Here is an 18040-nt window from a genome sequence, read left to right on the forward strand (position 1 = left end):
GGAAGAGGGTGGGAAGGAAACAAAAAATCCGGATCCATTTTTGATTCTGAGCAGTGGAGCCCGCAGAGCTCACCAATCTGGCATCACACTTTGCAGGGAGGAGGCGGAATGTGGATCCCCAATCTCCTTTACTCCGCCCTCTAACCCCAAAAGAGGTCAAACAGGCCAAACAGCAGGTGAGGTGGTGTTGGAACCAGCCTCTGACGCTTTTATCACTCTGGCATGATACTGCCCACCTTGGGAACGGAGTTATCCTATCCTTGGCCCAGTCTAGAAAAGGTCAGGGGAAAACGAGTCTCTAAATAGAGATTCACCCCTCACTGGCTTTTGGATAATCTGGGAGAAACGAAAAGGATTGTAATGCTTCGGCCTTGTTCGCTGTCAGTGCAGGTGTCTGAACGCATTGCTGTTAAATTCAGTCATTAGGGCAGCTTTAAATTACAGGGCCGGTACAGAATTTTGGGTGAGGCCTTGAAATTGTATCTGTGTGCCAAGCGTGCCAATACAAAATATGCTAGACCCCCCAGAATGCTAGCATAACGAAAATAAGTAAATAAATCCAATACCAAATCTTTGTTTGAATTGCAAAGAACTTTTTTGCAGTACAAACTGAACTGTAAGGAAGAGTCTGCCCCAACTTAAAGGTGTCGTTAATTGATAAATATCTTTTGAATGCCTGCTGTATACCAGGCACTCTTCTAGGTACTGAGGATGTGCCTGTACCTCTTGAGGCTTTCACTCCAGTGGAGTAGATGGATATTAAGTAAACAAGTTAACAACTTAGTCTCTGGTAGAGACAATTTTAGACGTTGGTAAGTGCTATGAATAAAAATAAATCACTGAAGAGGTGAGGAGTGTGAAGGAGCCAATTTTGGATGGTGTAGTGAAGGCAAGACCTTGCTGCAGAGGTGACATTAAAGGAGAAAGCTAAGGCGTTCCCAGCATGGCTTAGCGGAAATGAATCTGACTAGCATCCATAAGGACAAAGTTTCGATCCCTGTCCTCAGTCAGTGGGTTAAGGACCTGGCGTTGCTGAGCTGTGCTCACTCGCACATACCCAAAGCTAAGTGAAGAGAGGGCTCAAATTAACCATGTTAAGATCTAGGGGAAGAGCATTCCAGCAGAACAGCAGGGCAAAGATACTGAGGCGGAAATAAACTTGGCATATTCTGAAAACGGCACATAGGGCTGGTGACATGGGTGCAGGAAGAATAAGGGGATGGCAGGAAGTGCTGTTGGAGAGATTAAGTAAGACTTTGGAAGTGGATGCTAAGGGTAATTGGAAGCCTGTGCCAGGACTGTATTTGGCTATGTGTAATAGAAACTCCACCACAGCGACTTAACCAAATAAGAGATTGATTATTTTCTTACATAACAAGGAATCGAGGGATAGACATACAACAGCTGATGTAGCCTCTCTCTCCTTTTGTGTCCTGACGCCTTTGGTGAGGCTGCTCTACCTTTGTGTCGTTGCTTTCTAGGCAGAAACAAAGGCAAAGAGCAGAGGTCAAAAGATAAAGAAGTACTCCAGTCTCCTCCTTACTCAGAAAAGCAGTGGCTTCTTTAGAATCCTTATCCAGTGATTTCTCCTTATGTCTCATTGGCTAGAACCTCCCTCACTGCAAAGGAACCTGGGAAATGTCCGTTGTAGCTTTGCACATTTCTTTTCCCAAAAAGTGGGGCCCAGAGTGGGAGTGGGGTGTGGGGATGGGGGTTGATATTGGCTAGGGAACTGGCCAGCCAGGAAGTCATTGGAGTTCCCTGGTGGACTAGCAGTTAAGGATTTGGCATTGTCACTGCTGTGGCTTGGGTTACTCCTGTGGCTCAAGTTCACTCTCTGGCCCAGAAACTTCTGCATGCCAAGGGTGCGGCTAAAAAAAAGTCATTATGGGAGATTTGGAGCTGTGTGCTGACATGATCTGATTTGTGTTTAAAAGTGAACACTACTGCTGTGTGCAGCAAAGGGGGCAAGTGAGGGTGTATAGCTGGCAGTTAGGAAGGTGTTCAGGTGGCTTAAGAGAGGGATGCTGATGGTCTGGCTAGGGTAGCAGTGAGGTTGGATCTGGGACACACTGAAGGTAGAACTGGCAGGAATTGCTGGTGGATTAGATGTCAGGCGTGAGGGAGAGAGGAGTTAAGGAAGAGTCACAGGACATTGGCTTATGTGGTTGTGTGGATAATGTTTGCCATTTCCAGACTTGGGAAGGCTGGGGGAGGGTTTGTGGTGGGAGATTAAGGGTTGCGTTTTAGTTATGTTAGTTTTGAGATGCCTATTAGCTGTTGAGGGAGGAATGGGATATAAAATTCGGTACCCGATGGGAAAAGTGAAGACTAGAGCCACACATCTGGAAGATACCAGTCAGCATGTGGAATGCCATTAAGACAGTATCATGTCCATCACATAATAAAAGGAATCAGACTTGTGAATGGCAAAGTGACATGGAAAGAAAAAACAAACAAAAACAATAGAAACATACCAGAAAGGACCCTAGATTATTGAACTATCAGATAAAAACTTTAAAATGAATACACTTTCTTCTTCTTCTTCTTCTTTTTTTTTTTTTCCCCCGCTTTTTAGGGCTGCACCCGAGGCATATGCAGGTTCCTAGGCTAGGGGTCTAATCGGAGCTACAGCTGCTGGCCTACACCACAGCCACAGCAATTCGGGATCCCAGCCGCATCTTCCACCTACACCACAGCTCACGGCAACCCCAGATCCTTAACCCACTGAGCAAGGCCAGGGATTAACCTGCAGTGTCATGATTCCTAGTTGGAATCATTTTAGCTGGGCCACAATGGGAGCTCCTGAATATACTTTCTCTTTCTGTGTTTAGTATGTGATAGGGATTTTGTTTTTTAACAAAAAAGGAGATCAAATGAGATAAAAATAAGATAGAGAATTTGAGCAGAAAATCCAAGAATGTAGAAATATGTTTCTGTTCATATATATTCATAAATAAAACAAACCAAATAGCAATTCTATAACTGACAACATAGAAAAAAGCAAAGTTCAGAAATAAATAAGTGGGTTTAACTGCAAATTGGAAAGATTAAAAAGATGGAATTAGTCCAGTTATAAAATAAATAAGTAGCGAGATGTAAAGGAAGAGAGAGAGTGAGAGAGCGAGAGCAAGAGCGAAAATATTAGGGAGAAGGAAGAGAGTTCAGAAGGAAATATTTCCAGACTGAAGCACAGAGAGAGAAAAGGATGGAAAAAAAGCAGTGATTTTTCAGGGTCTGAGTTCGTATCCTGGATCAATGTTGGGGAGGGGGCAGGAACCATGAAGCTTTACAATGGCGGTTCTCCTTTCTGTGTGAAAAGACACGATACCTCCTCTTTGCACAGAAATGGCTTTGCCTCTCAGTCCGTACCAGATGTGTTGGGTCCAGAGCCAGGGCTTCCTCAGTCCTGGTGTTTCCTGAACCTCACTGGGTCGGGGGGGGGGGGTGCTACCTCCTTTAACAACCTGAGACTTCCTTGAAGAGTCTTATTCATGTTTGGGTCCCCTGGGCCCAGTCCAAATTCTGGACACAATAGGTGCCCCGTAAATTTCAGTTCCGTCTCCATCTCTCCGGCACATGCATCCAGACACACATACCCATGCACATTCATTTAATCTATAAATATGTAAGTTAATGAAAATTCCCTTATACTTGCCTTAGGGCTTTCGTTTTTGTTTCCAGGTGAGAGAAATAAAAAATGGGAACTGCTTTACATGTCTTGGATATAAGTATGATATAAATTTGTGATTATTATTGTAGTAGATTGTTGAAATACTTTGCTTTATGACTTTCATTTTAATTAGAGGAGGTTGACTTCAGATGGCTTTATACCCAACCCAGCCTTTGATTCTGAAGGGAGCAATATGACCTTGGCAGGGGCCAGGCCAACATGACCTAAGAGTAATTTTTCCTCCTGATTTTGTGACTTGATGCAATAAAATCTCTCACTTGAAAAAATTTAAAGAAATACATTTGACATATTTCAAATCCTTTCTATAAATTGTTGAAAAGATTTAATATAACCGCCAGTCATAAAATCTTTAATTTGAGGTGACCTTCTGTGGTCCCAATTCTTACACATGCAGTTTTTATTACTAAAGAATAAATGATGGATTTCCTGTTATTCAAGGGAATAAAAATGCCGTTCAGTCACTTCCTCTTACAACATAGAGATTTGAGCACTTTCAGTTCAACTCTCAAAGACAGAAATCATCACAGAATGGTTTGTAACCTGGAAATATTTTGTCTTCTATTATGCAGGCATCCCTTATTTTTATTATTGTTTTTTAAAACATTCTAGCAAAGGATAAGCTTCAGAAAGTTTGGTTTAGGGCAAAATCAATAAAATAAAATTATTTTTCATCAATTCCCATTATAAAGCCTGAGCTATGCTTTCAGTATGAAAAAATATTTCCCAGTGGGTTGAAGATAAAACTTTTGGCGAAAACAGTGAAACAGGGATGTGACTTAACTAGGATCTTTTGTCTTCATTTGGCAATGTGCTGCACGCAGCCATTGGGGAAGCAGTTGTGCAGTGGAAAGAGTGCTGATTTTGGAGTAAGGCAGAATTTGAAATTAGCTGAGTGATCATAAGAAGCTTCCTTACACTCTTGGGCTCCGTGGGAGCCAGCCTTCGAGATGGCTCCCGTGACACTCACCTCTTGCGCTGAGTAGGGCTGACCCATGTAACCAATAGGATGCTGAGGGATTTTCTGAGGCTGGATCATAAAAAGATATTGTAACTTCCGCCTTCCACTTTCTCCAGTCAGTTGTTCTGGGGCAAGCCAGCTGTCATGTCTCAAGGACACAAGCCACCCTGGGGAGAGCCCCCATGGGGTGAGGAACTGAAGCTCCCTGCTTACCCACGGGGTAACTTACCAGCCATGTGGGTGAGCCATCCTGGGCCAGTCCTCCGGCTCCAGTCAAGCCTTTAGATCACTTGTGACCCCTGCCAGCATCTTGCCTACAACCTCATAAGACAGCCTGAGCCAGAACCACCCAGAGCTCCCTGAGCTGCTCCTAAATTCTTGACCCACAGAAACTGTCTGGGATGATGTGTTTATTGTTGCTTTAAGGTGCTAAGCTTTGGGGTAATTTGTTACGTAATGGTAGATAACTAACACAGAGCCTTAGTGACTCACCCACTGAAATGGGACTTCTAAACCCATCCTATAGGTTGTTGGGAGGATTGAACGACTTGAGACTTACAAGCAATCTAGCCCAGTTCCTGGTACATTAAGTGGTTGATATCTGGCAGCTGTCATCACTCGTAACATTCTCAGATCTTTGTAACACCTGCGATGCTTCTGAGCGCTCCACCCCCTTGATCACCACCGTCTCTCCACACCCTTGACCTTGACCTAGTGTTTTCCCACTACACCAGCTGTACCTTTTGAGCACGAATCTTCCTTTGCTGAGCACTCCCTCCTTTTGGAGAAGGGAGCGTCTGTATGTTTAACCTATTGCAAATAAGTTAGTGCCTTGACTGACACATGATGTATTCCTGTTGAAATTTCTTCAGGTAAAGTTATTTCGCTCTTGCTGAACTTAGCTAATTTCCTGCTTTTTTGACTCAGTGTGTACCAAATTCTGTAGGTTTGCTTAAAATAAAGGCTACTGTACATCCAGTGGGAAGCTGCAAATTCCAGCCTTGTTCATTACCTAAAGAAGTCACCTCTCACACTCACCTCTCACACTGAGGTTTTTTTTTTTTTTTTTTTTCTTTATAGGGCCAAACCTGCAGCATATGAGAGTTCCCAGGGCAGGGGTAGATCTCCTCCGTGGGAAAGAACCTGACTAGTGTCCATGAGGATGCGGGTTCGATCCCTGGCCTTGCTCAGTGGGTTAAGGATCCAGCGTTGCTGTGAGCTGTGGTGTAGGTCAAAGACTCGGCTTGTGTCTGGCATTGCTGTGGCTGTGGTGTATGTAGGCCGTGGCTACAGCTCCGATTGGATCCCTAGCCTGGGAACCTTCATATGCTGCAGGTGTGGCCCTAAAAAGACAAGAAAAAAATCTTTTGTTAATAGTTTGTATTTGAAGATATAATCATTGTGTAGAGTGCAGAAAAACTCATTCAGCCCCTCCTATAAATGTGGGAAAGCTGGGATGAGGAAGACCCTGGTTGGAGAGGTACTGCCTGGCACCCCCCGCATGGGGGTGGGGTAAGCAGCCATGAATGGCTGTCTCCTCGTGGTGGCGCCTGAACTCCAGACCAGGCCCAGAGAAGCATCAAAGTTGCCCTAGCAGGATAAAGCCAGGTTATCATTTCCTGAGAGACGTATTTTCCTTTTAGGAGACTAGATCGGGTTGTCTCCTGAAACATTTACTGTTTGACTTGGAGAGATGTGCTTGCCTCTTAAATAATTAGGGAGAAAATTAGCTGTAACATTGGTTGATAGAGAAACTGAAGTGGGATACCTTCCCCCACACCCCAATAGCCTGGGAACCAGAGCCCAGTACCACCACCCTCCCACCCCGGCCCCCGCAAGAATTGGCAGTGCTTCAGTAGCCTGTGGCCCGAGTCTGAGGCTCTGGAGACTGCAAAGCCCAGGAAGGGAGAGAAGGGGAAGGTCTCATCTCCCCGTCGATTCCAAAGCAGGGGTGGCTCCCTGAGCTAGAAGGCTAGATGATGAAGGGGGATGGAGAAGAGAAAGCTCCAGAAACCTTGGGTTAAGTGGGATACCTTGCTATTTGCTCACCAACTTTCTCCCAAAAGACTCAAAGCTAAATTTTGTTTTGTTTGGGTTTTGTGTGTGTGTGTGTGTGTATTTAAATAGGCACACCTCCACATGGTTGAAAATAAGAATGTTAGAAAAAGAAAATTCCAAAGGACCCCACCTGTTCCCGTTCACCCCATTTCTTCACCTTCTTTCCCAGATGTAGAACCACTTTTCTTGCTTTCTCATATGTCTTGCATTGTTTTCTCATATAAACAAATATTAGTATATGATCTTATTTCTCCTGGTATTGCACATACTCTACACATCCTACTCTGTGCTTTCTTCTTCTTCACTTAGCAGTGTAGCCTGGAGATCTTTCCATATCATTGTAGTGAGAGCTTTTGGTTCCTTTTTCATGGCTGCATGGTATTCTGCCATGTAGATGTATCATACTTGAATTAATCAGATCCGTTTTGATATATATATATATATATATATATATATATATATATATATGGTAGTTTCGAGTTTTCCTATTGCAAACCATGCTGTGGTGAATAACACTATATGTATCTCATTTCTGACATGTGCTGGTATGCATGTGGGATAAATTCTCAGAAGTGGGATTACTGGGTCAAAGGGTATATGCACTTTTGATTTGAATAAATAGAACTAATTTGACCTATCCCCACACTGCGCCATTTTGTATTTCCACCGCTAATGTATAAAAGCCTTGTTTCCGTCTGTGTCCTCAATAGAGTATATTATAAAATTAACTTTCAGAGTTCCCAAACCAATGATGCTATGGCTTGAGATAGGGGTATTTATATTGAAAGTATCAGACAACTTGTATGCGGTGTTTTCTCTTTTGCTCATCAGCTAGTAATTCTTTTTTTTTTTTCTTTTGTCTCTTGTGGGCAGCGCCCGCGGCATATGGAGGTTCCCAGGCTAGGGGTCAAATCGGAGCTGTAGCCGCCAGCCTACACCACAGCCACAGCTGTGTGGTGTGATCCGAGCCGCACCTGCTACCTATACCACAGCTCACGGCAATGCCCGATCCTTAACCCACTGAGCGAGGCCAGGGATTGAACCCGCCACCTCATGATTCCTAGTTGGATTTGTTTCCACTGCACCATGAAGGGAACTCCATGGCTCGTAATTCATATACAACCTGCCCAGTGGGTAAGGTGTTCAGATACATGTTGGTGACTGCTTGGATGGGAGGGAAGGCATAGACCATGGATGGGGTTGGACCCAGTGTCCTGTGATCCTCCTTCCACCTTGATTCTCTAGTTTGATGCCATGTCTCATCCACTGATCTCATTATCTTCTTCCCTCCCAATAAAACTTACATATTGGAGTCGTGTTCTAAAACAGTTAGTGATTGTCTTCATCAAAGGCATATTTTGATGTCTAAGTACATCTTGACCATATGAATTTCCTTTTCCTCGTGTGACAACCAGGCTGCAGAAGAACTTGCCCGGGTGTGCAGCAGAGCCCTGTGGTTTGGGCAGCCCCTCTAGGACATGGGCTTTGGGAAACAATTCCTTTCTCACACCAAGCAGCCCAACCACCAGAGCAGAGCCATTCGTGGGCCTTCATCTCATCTGAAGCCCCTTGGGAATCAACCCAAACAAACACAGAGGGTTTCCTACATCATTTCCCTTCAAAGCACTGTGCCCCTATTCTCTTATCAATCTACATGGGACTTTTTGGAAGGGAAGATAGTTTTCCTTATGTCACAGTGACTGCAAGTTGGGACAGTTCAAGGAGAAGGCAGGTTTCGGAGTTCCCATCATGGTTCAGTGGTAACGAACCGGACTCGTATCCATGAGGATGCAGGTTCAACCCCTGGCCTTGCTCAGTTAAGGATCTGGCTTGCTGTGAGCTGTGGTGTAGCTTGCAGAAGTGGCTTGGATTCCGCGTTGCTGTGGCTGTGGAATAGCCTGGGAACTTCCATATGCCGCAGGTGTAGCCCTAAAAAGCAAACAAACAAACAAACAAATAAACAAAAAAGGAGAAGGAGAGGGAGGGGAGAGGAAGTGGAGGAGAAGAAGAAGAAGGAGGAGGCAGGTTTCCTCTAACCTTCCTCCTGCCAGCACCTCTGGGAGGACCCTGCTCTGTTTCTATCCTCCCTTCACTCTGAATCTCTTGGTGGAAGTTTGGGGCTCGGAGTCAGGTTCTCTAGTCTGCAAGCTGAAGCCCTGCCCTGTATCCATGGACAACTCAGCTTTTTGGACTCTGTCTAAACACTAGTAATATGACTTTGGGGAAGCAGAAGTCTTTGTTTGAGCCTCTGTAAGATAGGATTAGTAGTATGCATGTCACGGATTAATGGGGTGATACAATGAGATAATCACATGAAGATGCTTCATGTATGTACGGAATTAATTTGTTCAGGCAACACAACCAACCGATCAAGCAAACAGCAGCAGCTTCAACAAAATTGTTTGATCCAATCGTTTTGGTGTCTGTCAGAAAGACATCCTAACAAATCAGACAGCCTGACAGTTCCTGCCTGTCGCTGGGGGAGTAGCCATATGAAACAGTGATGCAAGGAGTTTGGGGCCCGCAGCTGGACAGTCTGAATTCAAAGCTTGGCTCCACCTCTTCTCAAATGGGTGACTTTGGCCCCGTTACTTAACTGCTTTGTGCCTTTGTGTCCTTATCTGTAAAACGGCTGTAAGAAGAGCACCTGCTCTGGAGGATTGTTGTGAGGACAGATGTGCTAACTCACCCCAGGCACACAGCTCAGTTCCTGGTACCCGGGAAGGGCTCCATCACCATCAGAGTTTAGAACCATGCAAACCTGGCCCAGCTCCAGGGTGATGCTGTTTCACGGACTGGTCGTTCTCCATAGACATGAAAACTTGCTAAGAAAGGCACTTTAAATGACTACAAGTTAGAACCACAAGAGGATCCAGGAAGGGGCTTGATTGTGTTGTGTAATGCCTTCAAATGGAAACCGACTGGCTACCTACCTGCCCGGCAGAGAGCAAGCGTGCTCTTCTGAGGACTGAGGGGTCAGTGAAGGGTTCCTTTTAATGTCCCTCACAGGCTTCCAGCTCACGGCACAGCTGTAGCGCAAAAGCTGGACAGGATGCTGGGCTGCAGGACAACAGGGCAGATTGTAAATAAAAAACGGGCTCACTCGGGCACAGACGGTGGGAGAGCCCAGTGCCACAGGACATAAGGTCACCCCCCAGGAAAATGAGGCGTCAAGGATCAACATCACATCGCTTCTGTCACCAGCTAGTTACAAGGAGAAGCCAGAGAGTTTGGCAAACTCTTACTTGAAAAGAGATCTCTTTGACCCATCTGAAGACTCTCAAAATGGTGACGGGGATTAATCAAATTGTTTCTGACAAGGACCATGAAAACAAGAGAATTTAATTTGGAAATTAGGAGCATGTGAAAACTGAAAGGCATAGTTCTAGCCAAACAACTTCGGGCAGTTGTTAGCATTCATATGGGATACGTTAGGAAGTCGAGGAGAGGCTGGGGAGCAGAAGGCAGGAACACGATGGTCACCAAGTTATAGCGGCTGGGGAGTGCATATCGATGGAGATGAAATCAGCTAACGTTGGCTGAGTCCTTCCCGGATGCCATGCCCAACTTTAAGCTCTTTGCACACATCAGCTCCTTTAAAATTCCCAACAACCTTGTAGGTAGGTACTGCTTTCTATTTTATATTATTTTATCTCTTTTTTTAATTCCATTTTTTGCTTTTTAGGGCTGCACCCGAGGCATATGGAGGTTCCCAGGCTGGGGTCTAATTGGAGCTACAGCTGCCGGCCTACACCAGAGCCACAGCAATGCCAGATCTGAGCCGCGTCTTCTACCTACACCACAGCTCATGGCAACGCCGGACCCTTAACCCACTGAGTGAGGCCAGGGATCGAACCTGCAACCTCATGGTTCCTAGTTGGATTTGTTTCCACTGTGCCATGACAGGAACTCCTACTGCTTTCTATTTTATAGAAGGTATAGTTGAGACACAGAGACTGACGTGTTTGAGGCCGTGCAGGATTTGAATGAAGCCTGTGCGAGGCCAGGACCCTACCCCTTGCCACTCCCCCGTACTGCTACGTTGCTGCTGCCAACTTTAGGGTGGGAGGTGTGTCATTTGATGGCTTGGCAGTGATCAGGCAGACAAAGCAAACTGGTGGCCAGACTCTTCCATCAGAGGGAAGCGCACAGACCTCTTCCTCCTTCTCTTCCTCCTCCTCTTCGCCCTTCCTTTCTCTTAACTTGTCAAAGTGGACAATTTAAAATATGTATCCCAGGAGCTTCCTGCCTCGTGGCTAAGGACTCAGAGTTGTCACTGCTGTGGCTCAGCTTCTGTCCCTGGCCCGGGAACTTCCTCATGCCTCAGGTGTGACACATAGATGTAGATATAGACATAGAGACAGAGAGATAGGTAGTACCGCATCATCTGCTTCAACAATTATCAACCATTTTCAACCCCATTTTATCTACTATCACCACTTTTTTTTTCTTGGAGTATCTTAAAATAAATCCCAGACATCATGTCATTTCACCAGTACATACATGTGTTTAACAGATAGGGGCTTTTAAAAAAGCATAACCACCATGTCATTATCACACCTAATAAAATGAGCAACGATTCCTGAAAATAGCATCTAATATCCAGTCCGTATTGAAATTTCCTCCACTGTCTTAAAGATGTTTTTTTACAGCAGGTTTACTCAAACCAGGATCCAAACAAAGGCCATGCATTGTATGTGGCGCTCAGACTTTCAAAGCCTCTCTCTCTTTAAAAAAATAACCTTTTTATTTTGGAATAATTTTAGAATGTATGAAGAGGTAGCAAAGTTAGTACAGAAGGGCCTGTGTACACGTCACGCAGTTATCCCTGATGTCAGTATCTTAGGCAACCACAGAGTGTTTGTCAAAAGTAAGAAATGAACATGAATATGTTACTATTAATATGAATCTTCAAAGTTTATTCAGATTTCATCAGTTGTTTTTCCACCAATATCCTTTTTCTGTTCCAGGCTCCAAGCCAGGATACCATATTGCATTTGGTAAATCTCCTTAATCTAATCTAAATTTTAATCTAATTTAATCACCGTATTTATTTTTCTTCATGCCATTCACATGTGGGAGAAACCAAGGCGACTGGCCTGGAGATGGTCTTGCCCTTGGACCTGGCTGATGGCTTCCCTTTGCTGTTGTTAAACATGTTCCTCTGTCTCCTGTATTTCCTGTAAGGTCATGGTTAGACGCAGAGGCTTCATTCGATTGAGATTCCATGTCTTTCTGAGACAGGGATTCTTCGTGAATGATGCTGAATATTTCCTACTGCACATAACGACTGGAGGTCCCCCTTTCAGTGGTTTTTGGAGGATTTTTTTTTTTTTTTTTTTTGGCTGTGCCCATGGTGTGTGGAAGTTCCCAGGCCAGGGATCAAACCCATGCCACCGCAGTAACTCAGGCTGCTGCCGTAACAATGTTGCATCCTTAATCCTGAGCCACAAGAGAACTCCTGGGGCGGGGGTGGGGATCTTTTTGACTCGCATGTCGTATTTGTTCTATCATTGCACTTTTTCAAAAATCAAATTTGCTCTCTTTGGATAAGTTTTGTTCTGTGCTTAGGATAAACACACTTAAAGAGGGGCAGGCTGTGTATCTGGAAGGGAGGTACCAAACAGAAAAGCCAGCACATCAGGGGACCTGGGGTTGGATATTAGACCTAAGACCATTCTCTCATTCTGGTCACAACTCTTTGGTGTTGCTGTGAGCTGTGCTGTGGGTCCCAGATGCGGCTCGGATCTGGCATGGCTGTGGCTATGGCTGTGGCCAGAGGCACAGCTCCAATTAGACCCCTGGCCTGGGAACCTCCATATGCTGCGGGTGCAGTCCTAAAAAAAGGCATATATATATATAAAATCTCAACATAGAAACAATATAAAGTTATTAGTGAAATATTTTGCATTCTTGTAGAAATTTTGAACCAATGCTTCAAAACCTGGTGTGTATGCCATATATGTACAGTGTCTCATTTTGGACCAGACACATCTCGAGAGCTCAGTTGCCACAAGCAGTGGTTGGCTACCTAACTTCTTGGGCAATGCATGTCTAACTGGGCAGAAAGTTTGGGGGCTTCTCTCTAAGCTGCTCTCTCCTCCCCATCGCCACTTCTAGCAGAGTTTACGCATGAGCCTTCAAACTGGTTTCCCAGCCTCTCACCTTTTCCACTCCTGTTTGCTCTGCCTCCTGCGGCCGGAGAAATGCCCCTGTAATGCAAGCCTGACAGTTCTTGCTCCTGCTGCAACTCCTCCAGTGGGGCACCATCCTCGCAAATGAGGCAACTTCGGCCTGCTAAGCCCCTAATGATGTGTCCCTGCCGGTCCAACCGTCACCGAGAGGAGTTGGGGGAGAGAAATGAGCGAACCCATAGCTACAAGCATGTGACACCTGCCGGGCCAACTGTTCTGGCCTCATCTCTTGCCCTCGCCCGCATCCTCTGCTCAGCCCCTTTCTGCCCCTGCTCCCCCTTCCCCCGTCTTGCACACTCACCCCACTTCCTCTCCTTAGCCCACATAGGGCTCTTCTGGGACCTTTAACCCCCACAGGCTGATGCAGCAGTCGGTCCCTCTCCCGGAGTTCCTACACACCCCGTGCAGGTGTCACATGCTTGTACCTGTGGGTTCGCTTATCTCTCTCCCCCAACTCCTCTCGGTGCTGGGCACCGAGCCATTCACAGTCTTATGATGTTTCCCCACCCTGTGTATATGGCTTGCTCTGGGAAATGTGTTTATGAAAGGAAGCAGTGAGAGATGATTCCAGAAGGGTGGTATGAGGTCAGATCATGAAGGACTTTGAATGCCAGTTCAAAGAGAATCCAGACTTTATTCTGTAGGCAGTGGGGAGCCATGGCAGGTGCTGGAGGGAGAGCAGCTAGGGTGAGGGATGAAGCCAAGAGGGCCTCTCGGCCTGAGCATCAGACTAAATGTGAAGTCAAATCCAAATCCTTGTCACCCTCTGCAGAAACCTGGAGGGCAATGACAGGATCACGATCTGCATTCTAGAACCATCTTTTCTGAAGGCCATTTAGGGAAGGGTTGGAAAGAGGAGGTGAGGAAGAGAACTAACACATACAGACCTTCCATGGGCCCCACTCTTCGCATATGATGGGGATGAATGGAGATAGGTATGGGTTTTCCTTGTGACCCTGGGTGCGAGTATTCGTCCCACATCACACAGAAAGAAGGGAAGTGAGGTCCAGGGAGGTTAAGAAGGTTGCCCAAAGCATCTGTAATGAGTGTCTGAGCTGGGATTCTGTTGGGGCTGGATGGTTGCTGGGGGGCAGAGGAGGCGGGGCAGGATGCCAGGGAGAGATTCGGGTGGGGTGGTGCTGCTCCCTGAGCCCAATGGCCACGCCAGGAGGGTCGCAGCCTCTGGGTACCACCGAGAAGTGAACACTGGACTCTGGGGCTGCTTCCTTGTGGCAGGGGCCTTCTGGGGTCTCTAAGAATGTGCCTGGGCCCGCCTGAAGAAGCCTGTGTGTGGAATCAGACAAAACGGATCGCTTACTTTGTCCCCCTCCTCATCATAACATTTTGATTAAATTTACAGGGTCTTCTGGTCACAACCAATGCCTTAGCTTTAATAGTGCCTTAATTTTAAAACCCTTGAAATAATTTTTGGCTCTCCGTACGCATGCAAAGATTTTCTCCCAAAGCCTTTAATTCCACAGTCATCTATTTTTCCAATAAAAGGCAGCTCCATGGACTTAATTAATGACTCCATAATCAGAGTTCCATTCTGGCTGCCTTATCTCCCCGCCTCCCCTTTTTTTCTGGTTTCTCAATGAAGGGCTTATCTAGACCTTGTCTGGACTTCAAACAGACACTTCATGATAGTAAATTGCAGGGAAGTTTTATCAAGTGGAACAACCTTTTTGTTCTTTTTCTTCTGGGTCTTGGTATCGGTGCAAAGCCACCCTTGGGGAATATGGCCCGCCTTCCTCTGCTGTTCAGCAAAACATGCCTTCCAAGAAGGTGTTTTAGATTATGTGCAACAAAGACCTCCACGGTAAATACTTACAAGATGTTGGTGGGCTGGTGTTTACAGGGGGCTGGTATTTACAGGGCTATCAGGAGACTTTTAGTTTGAAGACTGCACCTGACAATCCTTTCTTAATGTTTAGACTCAGTTTGGGGTAGAAATGTGAGTGGGGCAGATCTCAGTCTCTCTTGAAATGAATGTCAAGTTCCTTCTTTGGTCTGGTCATCTGCAGGACCCACCTGTCTCTATTATTATTATTATTATTAAAGTATGGTTCATTGATAGTGTTGTGCCAATTTCTGCCATACAGCAAAGTGACCCAGTCATACAGACATATACATTCCTTTTCTTATATTATCTTCCATCGTGGTCTATCCCTGTGCTGTAGAGTGGGACCTCTTGGCTTATCCATTCTAAATGGAATAGTTTTCATCTACTAACCCCAAACTCCCAGTCCATCTCCCTCCCACCCCCTAACCACGAATCTATTCTCTGTGAGTCTGTTTCTGCTTTGAGATAGGTTCTTTTGTACAATATTTTAGATTCCACATGTAAGTGATATCATATCGTATTTGTCTTTCTCTTTCTGACTTCACGTAGTATGAGAATCTCTGGTTGCATTCATGTTGCTGCAAATGGCATTATTTCATTCTTTTTTATGGCTGAGTAGTATTCCATGGTATATATATACCACATCTTAATTCATTCATCTGTCAGTGAACATTTAGGTTGTTTCCATGTCTTGGCTATTGTGCATAGTGCTGCAATAAACATAGACCCACCTGTCATTTTCATTTGTGGTTCTTTTTCTTTGCCACATGCAAAGAAGGATGAATACATAGTAAACAATTGCATTGCTTAAGTCCCCAAACTTTAACGAATGTCCTCCAGACACCACTCCTCAGACGGCAGCTTGGCCCCCTGGCCCTCCTCTTCCTGGTGGCTTAGGAGAACAAACCAATCAAGTGGTTTATTGATTTACTCAGCTACCCAGCTAAAATTTATTCAGCTTTGACTGAGTGTGTTGCTTGTTATTAGGCCCGGGGAGACAGATGAATGGGAAACTATCTTTGTTCTTAGAGTGTGTGGTGCATGATGGGGCAGTGGCTAACATGTTGAGAAGTAAGCATGGCCAGTGGAAGTGGGCGTGGACATAGAAGACTGTGGAAAGATCTCTGGGAGCACAGAATGGGTATCACTCCTAGTTGGAGGGATTTGGTGAAGAGCTGCCTCCTGAAGAAAGCTCATCAGGGGGACACAGCGTGAGGATGGAAGCATGTCTTAGTTCATTCTGGCTGCCCTACTCCCATGAACTGGGGGGCTTATGAAAAACAGAACCTAATTTCTCCTGGTTCTGGGGGCTGGGAAGTCCAAGGTCCAGTGCCAGATTTGGTGTCCGGTGAGGGCCTGATTGCTGGTTCATAGATGGCCATCTTCTCGCCGTGTCCTCACAAGGCCAGAGGGGAGAGTGCTCTGTGGGATCTCTTTTAGAAGGCACTAATCCTATTCATGTGAGCTCCACCCTCATGACCTAATCACCCCAAAGACTCCACCCCCCCAAATACATTAAGGGTTAGGATTTCTTTCTTTTCTCTTTTCTCTTTCTTTCTTTCTTTCTTCCTTCCTTCCTTTCTCTCTCTTTCTTTCTTTCCTTCCTTCCTTCCTTCCTTTCTTTCTTTCTCTCTTTTGCTTCTTAGGGCTGCCTCTGCAGCATATGGAAGTTCCCTGGGCTACAGGTTGAATCAGAGCTGTAGCTGCCAGCCTACATCACAGCTGCAGCAACACCAAATCCTCGCCTTGATCTTGGACTTCCAGTCTTCAGTAGTGTGCGAAATAACTATCTATTGTTTACAAGTGCAACTTCCCCCTCCCCCAGTGTATGGATTCTGGTATAGTGGCCAGCCAGCCAAAGACATTCCTTTTCTTTGTTTTTCACCCAGCAATCTCATTAAGTTCCTAGGGAAGCATTTGTTTAGTTGTGGCTACATTAGTCAGCAGTCAGATTTCTTATCACCATGTTTAAGTTGTGTTTTTGGCTTTGGCAATTGGGCAGACTCCATTTTTTAAGGCATTTTTTTAGGTTTTGTTTTTAATACTTCCTTTTCCCTGCCCAATTTGTGTTTAAGATCTTGGGCTATTGTGGTAGCTCTCTAATCTCCTCTCTTCTTGTGTGTGTGTGTGTGTTTGTGTGTGTGAGATTATTTCTTCTTCTTCTCTCTCTTTTTTTTTAATCTTTTTTTTTTTTGTCTTTTCCAGGGCTGCACCCATGGCATATGGAGGTTCCCAGGCTAGGGGTCTAATTGGAGCCGTAGCCACCGGCCTACGTCACAGCCACAGCAACGAGGGGTCCGAGCCACATCTGTGACCTACACCACAGCTCATGGCAACGCCGGATCCTTAACCCACTGAGCAAGGCCAGGGATCGAACCCGCAAGCTCGCGGTTCCTAGTTGGATTCATTAACCACTGAGCCACAATGGGAACTCCCGAGATTATTTCTTTGTTTCCTAAAAAAGAAGCAGAAAATCTACTTGCTAAAGCCATACATGAATGTTAATGCAAGAAAGACGTAGATGGATGCAGTTTTTGTCTTAATTTGTTGTCTTCGGAATGTCTATTTCACAGTCAATGTTCAGGGAAGCAGATAAGCTGACACTTGTCAAGTGTTCCCTTTTATAGGGCTGGGTGGAATTTTGAGGGTGTTCAGGTAAAGAAGAAAATTCAGATTTGGTATCTTCCCCTCTAGCTACATTCTGCCTGTATTTTGCCCCGGCCAAGTACAGAAAGCTTGGAGGAAAACCAAGAAGCCCCTTTGTTGTGACTGTCCCACTACCTTGAGTCAATCCAGCCTGTTCCTGTGCTCCTGGGATCCAGAACAGCTGGGAGGATGTGCTAGAGAAATCAGTCTGTCCCTACCCTTGCCTCCGTGAACTTCTGGGGGAATTGCAGGATCGGTGTCCGATGAGGGCACTCGAGGGGGAGGGGGAGATTTCTGTTTTAGATTAACAGGAGGATTTATCATGCCAGAAGGTCAATATTTACCTTGGCTTCAGCTTGATGAGTATTTACTTCTCTGTTCAGTGGCTTTCTCTGCTGACTTCAGCAGAAGCAAAGATCTGCTTTTTGTCTGCCCAAGAGGATGCCGACTGATGTTTTCTTATCAGAAAGGCCTGGAAACATAGTTGTGGGGGAGCCCGCTTCTCTGGTATAGTGTGTGTGTATGTGTGTGTGTGTGTGTGTGTGTGTGGTGTGTTGGGGGTTTGTCTTATTCCACCAAGAAATCTGATCCCTCTTTGTACAAACAGGCCAGTTTCTAAGGCGCTTTTGAACTTAAAGAACAGGGAA

The 18040-nt window shown here is 45.5% G+C and overlaps 1 protein-coding gene across 5 annotated transcripts in view; it reads left to right on the forward strand.

Annotated features, from left to right (window-relative positions):
• The window catches only part of COL26A1 (collagen type XXVI alpha 1 chain), a 185298-nt gene that overhangs the window by 2751 nt on the left and 164507 nt on the right, over nucleotides 1-18040 (forward strand). The window lies entirely within an intron of this gene.

The sequence above is a fragment of the Sus scrofa genome, chromosome 3, assembly GCF_054392235.1.
Source record: "Sus scrofa isolate SSC_HxYL_T2T_F1_AM1 chromosome 3, Sscrofa_HxYL_maternal_Yorkshire_Landrace_v2.0, whole genome shotgun sequence".
Taxonomy (NCBI): domain Eukaryota; kingdom Metazoa; phylum Chordata; class Mammalia; order Artiodactyla; family Suidae; genus Sus; species Sus scrofa.